The following is a 14,714-nucleotide window of genomic DNA, read 5'->3' as shown; positions in this document are numbered from 1 at the left end:
TTTGTACTTTATCAAATTGGACATATTCTTCAAGGTCCACCCCAAATTGCACCTGTTCCCTAAGAAAACTTTAGAATTTTCTCCAATTTATACTAATATCCTCTTTCTATGAACTTGTACTATAGTCACACAATAATTTAGCACTTAATTATTCTCTAATTCTTTTATAATATAAGTGAACTGTCATATTGCGATTTATACTCTACAGGCTACTTTCATATCTATAGTCTCATGTGATTCTCTCAAAAACCCCATGATGTAGAAATTATTATAATATCTATTTTACACATAAGAAAGTCGAAGCTCAGTGAGGTTAAATGACTTACCATGGTTATCAAGCTAGTAAGTCAGATTCCAAAGCTGGCTTCTGACTCTAAGATTCATGGTTCATCTACTCCATCTTACGAATTTTTACACAAGTTTTCTCCTTTCTCCGCTTGTTCTAATTTAAGTCATCGTGTATTTTATGCATCATTATAGGCTAAATTTAATTCTTTTGTGTATGTTGGGTTGGGGGAGGGAGGGAAAACAAAAACAATGAATTTCCTTAAAGAAGTTCAGTGTTTATTTCAATTGACTTTCTTCCCATTAAATCATAAAGTAGGTAATTATGTGCTAAATCTTACTGCCTCCTTCTAATAAATGAAGAGAATGATAGAAACAAGGACTTAATTTCTGCATTTTATCTCATAGATTAGACAATTGCTCTCTATTTTTTTTTCCAAGTAAAAAAATGTTAATGAGAAGCTCTGGGCAAAGATAACATATTTATTTCAAAAAAACAACATATTTTAGTTTTGTTTAATTGCAATGCATAGACCTAACTTCTGCAATGCCTGATCTCAGTATATTTTGGCCTCCCACACAGAAGATGAACTCTGAGGTTACAGTCATTAGGCTGGGGTGAAGGAGTGTGAAATAATTTAATAGTGGAAACCCACCAATCACACCTGACCCCAATCTGTCCAGACATAAGTGCAAAGAAACCACTTACAAATTCTTTTAGAGTGATACCAAATCAGAAACACTTAATGTGCACTGAAAAAGCCAAGTTCAGAATCAAATTCAGACATGTAGAGGTGTGATATCTACCACAAGAGCCAAGTCAGAAAAGGGTTAGCCCTTAAAATGGCCAAATTAAACAAGACACAATTGAGAGTAACTCATCCCTCTAGGCACCTATAAACCTACACGTGGGAACTTTTGAAAATGAAGTTAGCACCGATTGTGTCTTATTTTGCTTGGCCATTTAATGGCCTAACCCTTTAGGAATTTGGCTCTGACTGGAGATATCGCACTTTTATGTAGTCTGACCTCCCTCCTCAACTCTCCTTTTTGTACGTATATATAGAATTTAAAAAATCAGATATGGTGTTACATTGTTAGGTTTAATCAGAGTGAAAGATAAAAACAAAATATGGAAAAGAACAGAATGTGTTGAAATAACAATGTAATTAGACTACCAAGGACACACTGCTTTCTTTCTGGTCTATTTCACAATGAAGGGCTGAGTTGTGTAGTTCTGGTTAAGATCAACAATGAAGCTACTTGAGGGAATTCTTAAACTCAAGCTCACCAATTTATTGCCTACACACACAGAAGCAGGCATGCTGAAAAGGGAGAGCTGAGTATGTGGGCACAAGAAGGCATGTGTTGAGGGTCACACAGAAGACAGGTAAATGTATTTAAATACAAAGATGGCTCCTGTCCAATTTCTTCAGTGTTTGAAACTAATATATTGTGTGTTGTTACTGAAGAGTTGGCAGTTTCCGGGGCTGTGCATAGATGAGAAAGAGGATCTTGAGAACATTATGAAAAAAAAGTTTTCAAGGGTGTTTTCCTACTAAGATGTTCTGAGTATACCTGTCAGCAAACTTCCCCTGCTTTGAAGGTGTAAATTTAAACATCTACTTGCCAATACAGTGCTGACTGCATAGATTATCAGGGAAAATTTCACAGTATTTGATTAACTTGTAAATTTTTATTACAGTGCAACAGAGAAGGCATGTCTACTGAAATCCCTTACGCACCCAATTCTGAGCCATAATCCCAAGTGACCTCATATTGAGATACATTTATATAAAAAAACCATACTTTATTTGGGGGCCATAACCAAGTAATGATACTATATCATTCATTTAACAAGGCATTAATTTGAAAGGAACATAAAGTTTAATATATATATATATATATATATATATATATATATACTCTTATGTTTTCTGGATTTAGGTCCTGCAAATTGCTATTTTCCCTTTTAACATTTGTTTCTCAGCATTCCTCTGCCTATGTGAGAAATAGTCTCAATTACTTTTCCTGGTCTTATTTAAGGTCTTATCCTGGGGTTGATGGTTGATTCTGATACAAAACTGGTGAAATGATATTTTCTACTGTCAGACATTAGGCAAGATTTAATGCACGAAGCTCAGAAGAGGGCATTATATAAACGTGCATTTTAATTCATACTCAGTCTTCTGACTGCTGTGTAGCTAAGGGTATTTCTCTTAAAAATTTATTGGCACTTTGTTTTAGCAGTTTAGTGCTGAGGTAAATGTTGGCAAATGAACAAACAGCTTCTGTTCCAGCTTCTCTATGGTTCTGTTCCAGGTCAATCCCAGGATTCTTGCATAATCTGAGAAGTTCCTGCTGGTCTCCACCATTTCTGGTCAAGGAGGCCTCTGGGAGGCCAGCTTAGAACTCTGCTAAACCCATGTTCATTGGATGACTAACTTGGCAATCTATTTTCCTCTGTGTAAATTTCCTGGCTGTGTCTATTACTGAAATTCCTAGACAAAGACACCATTTTATTATTTGACCAGTCATTGTTTCTTTGGGTATGTATGTGTCTTTTCCTTGAAAACTGGGGCTGGTTTTGCTAAGTATCTGTTCTGTTAGTCTTTGTTTGTATTCCCCAGGACTCACTCCTAAAAATCAAAGACTCCTTTGAAATGGCTCATTCTATTAAATTACTAAACCTTTATTTTTCTCTTCCTCCGAATCCCCCACAATTTTTCTAGTATTGCTAACGGTCTTTATAACTTTGTAATTGGTTTCTCTTCATAACAAATTAGTGGTTTGCCAAAAATGTACACTGATAGAGAATTATAGTATACTAGAGGCCCGGTGCACAAAATTTTTGCACAGATGGGGGGGTCCCCTCAGCCCAGCCTGCACCCTCTTGCAATACGGGATCTCTCTTGCAATCTGGGGTCACTGGCTCCTAACCGCTCACCTCCCTGCCTGACAGCCCCTAACCACTCCTTCCTGCCTCATTGTCCCTAACCACTCGCCTGCCTGGCTGATCACCCCTAACTGCTCACTTGCCTGCCTGATCACCCCTAACCGCCTCTGCCTGCCTGATCACCCCTAACTGTCTCTGCCTGCCTGCTTCATCGTGCCTAACCACTCTTCATGCCTGCCTGATTGCCCCTAACCTCCTTTGCCTTGGCCCCTGCCAACACGGTTTCATCCTAAAGGACCTCTGGAAGGACATCCAGAAGGTTGTTTAGCTGTCTGGTCTAATTAGCATATTATGCTTTTATTATTATAGATTGGAAACACTCCTCATGCAGAGAGATGAGAAGCTAAAGGAAAGCTTATGCATTCATCAGTTATTAATTATACAGCTGCTCTATGAAAGATGCATAGTAGATGCATATTTACATTTATATTTTAGAATAATCTAGATATTGCATGCAATTGATTAGAATGTGCCTTATTTGAGAAAACATTGTGATTTAACCTAACTGTAAAAGGATTTCCTAGGAGAAATGAATCTATTGCTTGAATTTGAGAAAAGCAGTTTTGATTTAGTAGAGATGGTGGAAAGAATATTTTCCAAGGATGAATAGGATGGCAAAAAATAGTGAAATAGAAGTTTAAAAGGGCTAAATCAAGTATGCATTTATGGCATAGAAGTTAAAATAAATTGAGTTTAGCTAAGATAATATATTTGATGTCTTGAAAAATGGGGAGAATTAGATAATGATGTTGGAGAGGTGCTCTTATGGAAGAACTTTAAAGACTATAGATAGGAAGTTAATTTGACCATATCAAATTGTTGAGAGGATATTTATTTATTGAGGGGGGAGGAGAGAGAGAGAGAGAGAGAGAGAGAGAGAGAGAGAGAGAGGAAGAGAGTTGTTTTTCCACTTATTTATGCATTCATTGGTTGATTCTTACATGTGGCCCAACTGGGGACCAAACCACAACCTTGGAGCATCAGGGCGACACTCTAAGCAACTGAGCTACCCATGCAGGGCTCTGAGAGGTTGATTTTAAACTCATGCTCAGACCAATCTTCTGGAGTGGCAATTGTTTCTCTCTTTGATTTGCTAGTCAGGTCATCTTAAGTAAAGATTGCAAATATTACAGTATTTTAAAGAAAGGCAAGTAATATACTCCCAATGCCTAACACGATGTCTAGAATATAATGCTTGCTCAATAAATAAGTAATGTTCAGAAGAATGAGAAATCTAAAGCAAGTTTACCTACTGGGCATGAGAAGTTTTTGCACATACTTGTAGTTGATCAGCTATTCCTCTTTCACTGAATAATTACTGCTCTTCGTATTTTGAAATTTCACTCTTAATCAGTTTATAGAAACTTTTCTTAATAGAAACACTCCATCTGAACAGTGGTAAACAAGATGTTAGAGTCCGCATAATGGAAGACAAATTATGCATAGGAACTGTGTGCATTGACTTAGAAAGGGAAAAAAAATGACAATTTTTAACCCACTCCTGCTTCTTTAATTGTTTTGGCATGTGAGAATCAGAGAGGCACTCAGGCATGCAAATTTTAGCATCCCCAGAAGGCTGCCACTTGGCTGTTCAGATCCCTTTATGGTATACCTCCATGCTGCAGAAAAGATTCCAACAGCACAAAGCAAGCAAATGTTATGTTTGAAATGACTAAAGATGGTTTTGAACTTTTTCACTGAAACCCGTGTCATGGGTTAAAGACTTCAACCAAGACTGCAACGAACCATAAAATCATCTCCAGAACCTAGCAGATTGTTCATAACTGGAATTGGATACCCATCAAGAATTACAAAGTGATATTTGACAGTAAGGATTTTTGCAGTATCATTTGTTTGGGTCTTAAAGACTGAACATACATATTATAAATGTTTCCTTTCTTTGGTTTTTACTGCCTTCCCATCCTTTTCTTTTATGAGTTTGGAAGAAAAACTTCAGAAAAATACAGTGATGAGAGTCAGTAAATTTTCTGCAGAAAGTTTAATGGGACAGTTACAATTTCTGAAATAAAGAATTGTTTCTTGCCACAGACATGCCTGTTCTTTCAGTGATGGATGGAAGGAGACCACGAACAACACCACAACCCTGACAACACCAAAACAATACTGCAAGTAGCTGATGATGCCCACATTTCGCAGATGCAGCACTTGAGGCTGGTGGAGGAGAAACAACAAAGCCAAGGTCACACTGCTACGGCTAGTAAGTGGCAAAGCCATACTTTGATTCCAGGCCCTCTGGCTCTAGACCACTATATTGCATTTATTAAACAGATATTTACAGAGGTCCCAATTATTTTCTAGTACATGTATGAAACTGTTCCTCCTCTTGTTGGATGAGTCATAGTCATACAATCTAAGACAAACCCTACTCTTAAGAAGCTTATACTCTTGTCAGGGAAGTAAGAAATGTTTAAACAAAAACTAACCAAAATAGAAGGCAGAAAATAAGAAGTGAATACTTAACAGAAACTCTACACAAGAAAGTGGAGGGGAGAGTTAAAGGAATGGGTAGGCATTTTAAAAAGGTAAGCTCATGTTTTTGGCCCAAATCACTTGTCTTTTGAAATATAGAATATGGTATCATCCTAACAGGACAGGCAGACCTACTTGAGGAGAGAAGACATAGCATTTGCCTGACTGTTACAGTTGTTCAGTGTCTCCAAAGACTCTTGATGTGATCAGGGAGGGCTCTACAGAAAGGTGGGACTGGAGTGGGACCTTAAAGGAGGGGTGAAATTTGGATAGGTGAAGAGGTGAAAGGAAGATGTTGGAGGTTACTGAAAGGTTCCCATCAAGGTGTAGAGTCAAGAACATTTGTGGCGTTACTAAAATGTTGAGTGGATTGGCCTTTCTGGAGAATAAGTTTTCTGGGAAAGTGATATGAAATAATACTAGACATTTATGAGGACCTACAGTGAACACCAGACAGGATGAGGGCAGCAGCATTCAGAAGATACACCATTTACCTCACAGGATGGTCTGGGGCAGCTCTGTTCACAAACTAGTGTTTTTGTCTGGGATTGTTCCTTAAAAATTCTTATGTTATTATTAAGCACCAAAGCCAAATGAATGCTGAAATAATTACAAAAACAAAAACAAACAAACAAACAAACAACAAAAAACCCCCACAAAAACCACAGGATAAAGATTGGAGAATTATTTCCATCAGCAGCAGGGTATTTCCTGAGGCTAAAAAATGTGAGTTATTTCCTTTATTACTTTTAATACTTTACTAAATGCCTGCTAGTCTTTGGAGGGTCAAAAATAAACTCTTATCTTTAGTCATTCTTATCTCTGAAACTTATCTGATAAGAGCATTTCCAAGTTTTGAGTTGCAGGAGCAATTATCCTTAATAAAACTATATGGTACTTTCTTTAATATCTGATTTTTAACTGCTATTTTCTTTCTTTTGATATTACTATTACTGGATTCTTTTTAAACATAGGTTGTGAAGATTTCCTATTCTTTTTTTTTTTAATATATTTTATTGATTTTTTACAGAGAGAAAGGGAGAGAGATAGAGAGTTAGAAACATCGATGAGAGAGAAACATCGATCAGCCGCCTCCTGCACATCTACTGGGGATGTGCCCGCAACTCAGGTACATGCCCTTGACCGGAATCGAACCTGGGACCTTTCAGTCCGCAGGCCGACGCTCTATCCACTGAGCCAAACCGGTTTTGGCAAGATTTCCTATTCTTAAGTATAAAGAAAACCATCAAATTTAATACATTTCTCCACATATTTATTATATAAAAACAGAAGTAAGTGTATATATACTTTTTCCATTTCAATTGACTGCGAATAAACATAGCTAGTAAATCAATACTTCAGGAAGCAATAATAAAAAAGTATAATATTTTGTTTCTAATTCTAACTTTTAAACTTTTCCCTATCTCATGGCTATAAATATAAGTTAGAAAGCTCTACTTCTAAAGGTCTTCTTGAGTTATATGCTTTATGTTAATCAGTTGGTATAGAACGTGGGTTTTCTCTCCTTTCAGAAGTCTGTTATGTGTAGATTTGTTCTACCTTAAAATTTGTTTCCTTTTCATTCTTCACAGGAAGTATACTAGTATAAAGGTAAAATAAAGTATGCAGAGCACTAAAGAAATACCTAGTCCTTGACATTGTTGTAGTCAGTCAAAGACCTTAAGACATAGTGTCTGTCTTCCAGGATTATGTAAATCTTGCTGAGGGAAGAAGATATATGTGCAGGAAACAGTGAAGTGACATTGCAGATTAGAATGCCAAAATGTATTACGGTTGTATAAGAAATGTTATAGAAATTCAGAGAAAATGGACAGCTAATGAGGGGTATATAATTTTAGACGTTTATTCATAGAGGTAACAGGGCAAATTTTTCATATGTGAAAAGCGGGGGGTACTTTTCAGAGTTAGAAAAACTTGATTCTGGGCCACTTAGAAAAAGCTACCTGGAATAGTGGGGTGGTTTGGAAAGAGTGGACTAAAGTTGGAATCAGATTTGAAGTCTGAGTTGAGACGTACTGGGACAGGAGTGACTATTACAAACTATTTATCTAAGGCACATTATAATAATGTTTTAATCCATCCATCCATCCATCCATCCATCCATCCATCCAACAAATAATTTTTGACAAATATCCTAATATTTGTTGGATATGCTGTAAAGTGTTGAGTATAAAGGATTTGGGAAGATAAACTGGAGGAAGGGAAACCAAGAGGCTAATCTAGTTGTTCAAATATGCAAATATGAGGGCCAGTATAAAAATGTGATGATGGAAACAAAGGGGAAAGGCTGGGTTTAGGAGGTTTTTTCAATTAATGTTAAACTGGGCATTTTAGTTGGTTGGTAGGAAATTTAAAAAAGATGAGTAGGAGATACCTCCAGATTTTCAAACTGGGCTGACTTAGAGAATGCTATTGATAGAAAGAATGGAATTAGGTAAAAGGATACAACTTTGGTATAAAGAGAACAGATATTACTACTTCATAGTAGTAGTTTCCTATATACAGTTAGAGGTATAAGGCTAGAGGTTAAATGAGAGATCAGGGTTGAAAATATAGACATTAGAGTCATTAACAGTGTAACGGTAAAGCCATTTAATCTAATTTAATGACACAAATTAGATATTTACTGTAGTTGAAGATCATAGAGCCAAAAATAAATATTGGAGATCGTCACAGCTGGTATAGGGGATCATGGAAAGATGAAGAAAAGATTTATCAAGAGTAAAGTGTGTGGAGGAAAATGGGAGAAGTGAAATGTTTCACATGTTGTTCTTTTCAACAATAGAATTTCATAGACTTTTGTTTAACAAATATTATTGATCACCTATTATGAGATAGGCACTATTTTAGGCACTAAGGTTATAGGATTGAGCATAAAAGTCCCTGACCTCATGGAGGTTATATTTTGGTGGGGGGAATGCAAGAAAGGTTAAAATACTCTAATGTCATGTGATACAACACAGAGATATTTTAATAAATAAATATCCAGTATATTATGAAGATTCAAAATATGGCTTTAACTTTGAAATAGTAGAAAAGATATTTTTAAATGGGATAGTTTTCCCCTTGTCTTATGATTCAGTAATCCCAATGACAATAAAACAAAAGTAATAAAAAAAGAGATAAGATGGAGTGTGGAATGAACAGAACTTTAGGTGTATGACTGATGTCATCATCATCATCATCATCATCATCACATACAGTACAGTTTCTTTACAAGTCTATAAAATGCTCAAGTCCTTGAAAAGGGGAGTTGTAGAAGAGGTGGGGCAGGGACTAGGTACTTAGAGCAGATTGCCTTGGGAAAGGAAGCTGCTGAGTGGATTTTAACGACTACACATGGCCTTTTCTGAATTGTCAGAAGTGAGTGCAATAAACAAAGGCAAGCAAGCTTTAGTAACACAGACAACTCATACTAAAGTCAAAATCAAAAGCCCTCTCCTTTGCAGCTTGCCTTTGCAAGGATAGTGTTGTTTCTCATGGCAAACATCTTCCCCATAAATATCAGGATCCTACTGGTGATAATTAGACACACACATAGGCATCATTATACAATTCTCCCTTTGGTAACTGCTGTCATTACTTGTGGGTCTTTCTGAGGATTGTATGAGCCCAAGAGAAATGCTTATGCTTATTCGTTTCTACAGGAAACGTTTGGTATAAATAAGAAAATATAACTGTTAAGTGGGCTGTTAGTACTTATGGGTGAAGCCAATGTATATTTTGTTAGTTATGAAATATGTTATAGAACTAATAAATTTTTGAAACACAAGTATAAGAAACCTGTGGCCAGGTTGCATGGAAAAGGAATAAAGCCACTTTGAATCTTTTAAAGATCTATTATACATTAATACAGTCATGCACTCTTTAATGAAGGGGATGCATTCTGAGAAATCAGTCCATAAGAGATTTTACTGTTGTGTGAGCATCATAAAGTGTACTTATACAAACCTAAATGGTATAGCCTACTACATACGTGGGCTATGTGGTACCTCCTACTGCCCATAGGCTATAAACCTGTACAGCATGTCACTGTACTGAATCCTGTAGGCAACTGTCACCCAGTGGTAAGAATCTGTGTAGCTAAATATAGAAAAGGAACAATAGAAGGTTTAAAATGATACACCTGTATAAGGCACTTACCATGAATGGAGATTGCAGTACTGAAAGCTGCCTGAGGTGAGTCAGTGAATGAGGGGTGAGTGAATGTGAAGGCCTAGCACATTTCTGTACACTACTGTAGACTTTATAAATAGTGTTATACTTAGGCTATATTAAAGTTAAAAAACAGCATGAGATTAAAGAGGATGATGCAGAGAGGAAATGTGGTAAGCACAAGATGAATGAGGCTGCTGCTGGTGTAACATGGCATACTATTTCACAGAAAACTTTTTCTTTTTTATAAATAGAGTACATCTTAAAACGATAAAGGCTCTAGCATAGTAAAAACATAAACCAGTAACATAATCCTTTGTTATCATTATCAAGTATTATGTACTGTACAGAATTATCTGTGCTATACTTTTATACAACTGGCAGAACAATAGGTTTGTTTACCACCAGCCTCGCCACAAACACACGAATGATGTGTTGAACTAGGAAATTATGACAGCTCTGACATCACGAGGCAATAGGAATTTTCCAGCTCCCTTTTAATCTTGTGGGACCACCATCATATATACAGTCTGTCATTGACCAAAATGTCATTATGTATTACATGACTGTATATCTATTATTCTACAACTAGAGGCCTGATGCACGAAATTCGTGCAAAAGTAGGCCTTCCTTCCCCCGGCTGCCAGCACCGGCTTTCCTCTGGCACCCGGGACCCAGGCTTCCCTTCGGCCACTGGCTTCATCCGGAAGGTCATCCAGAAGGACATCCAGTCTAATTAGCATATTATGCTTTCATTGTTATAGATATTCCTCAAACCTTAACTATATAAGAGTTGGAGAAAGAGAAAGAAAACTAACCAAACAAGCCTTCGGGAAGTGACAGATGACAGTGAGGATAATAAAAACTGGGGGAGCAGAGAATGAGATAACCAAATCTGAAAATTAAATAATTTTCAGTCTCTCAGTCAATGTGGTATGTGTTATGTGAGACAAAATGATTCCTTTAGAGATATCAATTAAATGCTGGACATCTGATTTTCTCCTCACCTCCTCAGGCTCTAAGTAGATGGAGGATTTTCTGATGGGAAGTTGGATTTAGGAGCAGCTCAAGCAGAGGACCTTGTCTAATGGCCAGGGGGAGGCATCAGTCTTTGGTTTGAGAAAATTTCTCAGGTTCAACAGTAGAAACTCAAATAAAAAAGAAAGATCAAGTTTCTAGTTGTGAACACAGACGTGTGGGCTGGAAGTGTGGGAAGACAATGTATGGGGAGTTTAGAGACCGAACGTAGCAAAACTCTTTATTATGTTGGTGATTCACTCATGGCCCTTTATGTCATGGAATTAGCACTTGGCTTATAAAATTAATCATATTATATCACCTAAGTACTTTGGAGATCACTGACACAGTCCATTAAGAATTCCTGGCATAATAAACATATTACTTTGGGATTCTAGTGAGATCTAATAAATAAATATAACATTTAAGCACATTCCTAAGAACTTAGTCTAGATTTACTTGATAAGCTCACTGCTAATAGGTTTGCTCTGTAAGGTTGAGTTAATAATGAGTGCTTAAAATCACACCTGATGCATATTTACTCAATATTCAAAGAATACTCTGATGACTTTTCATGTAGTTGGAAACCCAATATATAAAAAATGTATTTGAAAACTTTAAAAACTATTCCTACACATTAGAATTATATAATTTTAATTCTTATTTCTGTCCTCTTAGTGTCTCCTGATCACTGTATGGCAGACTTCATTTCCATTACAGCAAATGAATAGTGTAATTATCCTTTAAAGACATATATGGTCTGGAGAGAATTAATAACATTATAATTGTGCTGTGTACAGAGTGAAATATTCCAACACATAGCTTGGCAATAACTATTTGGAAATAAAACAATCCATTCCCTATATATGCAACTTCTGTGTTTATGAACTTTTTATCAGTGGTCTATCTTAAAACATTTTTTAATGCCCACCCAAGGATATGTTTATTGATTTTAGAGAGAGAGGAAGGGAGAGAGAGAGAGAGGGAGGTGAGAGAGAAACAACCTTTTTGGTGTACAGGAAGACACTCCAACCAACTGAACCACTCGGCCAGAGGTAACTTAAAACTTTTTAATGCAAGAGTTGGCAACTTGATGGGAACCTCTTTCAGCTTTGTTGAAAACAAAAAATTGTAAATACCTATTTTTAAAAATGTTTCTGAAACTTGAACTATATAGATTCATTTTCTAGGATGTATACTATAAAAGGCTTTATTAGACTTATCAACTAGCTCTTAGAGCCTGTAACTCTTTCACTTTAACTCAATATTCTCAGAGAGGATTGGGAAAAATGGAATAAATTTTCTTGCTGCACCTTGACCAATAAAATTTTAAATCAGCTTTATTAACAGTATAATACACATTGAATATAATTCAGCAATTTTAAGCTCATAGTTTTATGTATTTTGACAAATGCTTAAAGTTGGGTAACTACCACCAAAATCATGTTATAGAACACTTCCATCACCCCCAAAATGTTTCCTCATGCCTGTTGTAGTCAATTCCTTCTGTAGATTTCTGGCCCCTGACCTTTCTGTTACTATATTTTATTTCTGGTAGCTGAGTAAATACCTAGGAATGAAATTATTAAGTTATATGATTAGTGTGGGTTTAACTTTATAAGAAATTGCAAACTTTTTTGAGAGTAGCTGTACTACCAGTAATCTATGAGTTACAAGTTGATAGCCTCATCAATACTTGCTAACGGCAGTAATTTTTTTATTTTAGCTATTTTATTGGGCATGCAGTGGTATACGTTGTAGTTTTAACTTGCACTTATCTAACTATTAATAGTGTTGAGCATCTTTTCATATATTTATTTGCCATTGCCATGTGCTTAATTTGCTTCAGTAGCCATTTTTTGCTGAAGTTTATTTAAAGTTTTTTTGCTCATTTAAAAAATTGAGTTACTTACCTTTTTATTATTGGATTGTTATATATTCCAGATCAATTATTTTTATAATGTGATTTTGATATTTTCACATATTTAAAAGAAACTTGGAGCTACAGATTTAGCTCATCTAATTTATGGAGCATGTCCTTCATATTTCCTAACTCGCCCAGCAAAGGCCCTTTCAAACTAATCAGTCAAATCAGATTTTCTGGCCCTAGCCATTTGGCTCAGTGGATAGAGCGTCGGCCTGCAGATCAAAGGGTCCCAGGTTCAGTTCCGGTCAATGGCATGTACCTTGGTTGCAGGCTCCTCCCTGGCCTGGGCCCTGGTCAGAGCTCATGCAGGAGGCATCCATTCAATGTGTTTCTCCCACATCAATATTTCTCTCTGTATTTCCCTCTCTCTTCCACTCTCTCTAAAAAAATCAAGAAAAATATCCTCAGGTGAGGATTAAAATCAAATTTTCTGTCAGGGAAAAAAAAATCTGACTTCATTTTTCTATTCTAAACAATACATCAATATGTGGCACTATGTCAGTCCCCTCACATCTGAATTCCAATTCTAAGATAAGCAAAGTTTAGAGATTTGGCACAAGTTTGTCATCCTTTGATTAAAAAAAAAAATTGTGCTCTTTCAATGTTTCAAACCAATACTCCTTTGTTGGTGCCCACAGGATTATGCCCAAGAGTAATATACTCAAGATACATTTTTTGGGTAAATAATTGAGGATGGAAGTACTAGCATGTTAATGGAGAATTGTCTTTATTCCCATCCACTTTATAGTATTTTTATATTCAAAATATTCCAACACAGTTAAAATACCCCATTTTGAACTTCTTAAAGAAGCATGTGTACAATGAAGAAGATAAGAAGCCTTTCTTAATCACCAATATTATTGATTGTTCTTGTAGTTGTTGTGCAAAGTCTTTCCATCCTGAACCAATAAACCATAATAAGAGTAGGGATGCTGAGAGTAAGGTATTCCTTTCTTAAGAGAGAGTTTCTTAGATGGAAAACAGTAGTCAAATGTCTTTGAGTAGTCAAATGGGGTTCATAACCTGAATTTCTTCAAGTCTCGTTGATGAGAAATTTTAATGTACTGGCACCATAACTGAAGCCTGCCTCTCTCTCTCTCTCTCTCTCTCTCTCTCTCTCTCTCCTCTCTCTCTCCCCTTCTCTCTTCCTCTCTTTCTCTCCCTCTCTTTCCATTTTTTTTTAAATTCTCACCCAAGGATATTTTTCCCATTTATTTTTAGAGAGAGTGGAAGGGAACGGGAGAGACAGAGAGAAACCGGATGTGAGAGAGATACATTGATTGGTTGCCTCCAGTATGCCCCGACCAGGGCTGGGAGCCTGCAACCAAGGTACGTGACTGAAATTGAACCCGGGACCATTCAATGCTCTATCTACTGAGCCAAACTGGCTAGGGCTCTCTCTTTCTCCATTTTTTAAATAGGAGATGCTGGTAGTCTTATTTGTAAGTACATATAATACTTTTATTGTTATTTTAAATCAGCTATCATCATCACTCCATTTTTAAGTCTTTGATTAATGGTCCTCTAGTATGGTTTTCTTGGGAGACAACCTCAATCTGTATCAGTGGAATACCTAATTATTAGAGTGTTTAATTAAGAGTTTCTTTTAGGTACTTTTCAAAGAACAATTTAATATTTGAGAAACTTTACCTTATTTATATCTCTAGAATTGATAGAATAGTGAAGAAATCTTGACAGTTGTCACAAAGACTCAGAGACCAAACATTACAAAAATTATTTTCATTTATTCATCCTTTCAAATAAAATATTCATTTAATATGATACTCACAGAGGCAATAAAATACATAATTTATTCAGCTTTTCAAAGTCATTTAAAAATAGAGAGCTGTCATTTTAAAAAGC

The sequence above is a fragment of the Myotis yumanensis genome, unplaced genomic scaffold, assembly GCF_028538775.1.
Source record: "Myotis yumanensis isolate MYYU_CA2020_CCGP unplaced genomic scaffold, mMyoYum1.0.hap1 SCAF_3, whole genome shotgun sequence".
Classification (NCBI taxonomy): Eukaryota; Metazoa; Chordata; class Mammalia; order Chiroptera; family Vespertilionidae; genus Myotis; species Myotis yumanensis.
This window is presented reverse-complemented; position numbering follows the sequence as displayed.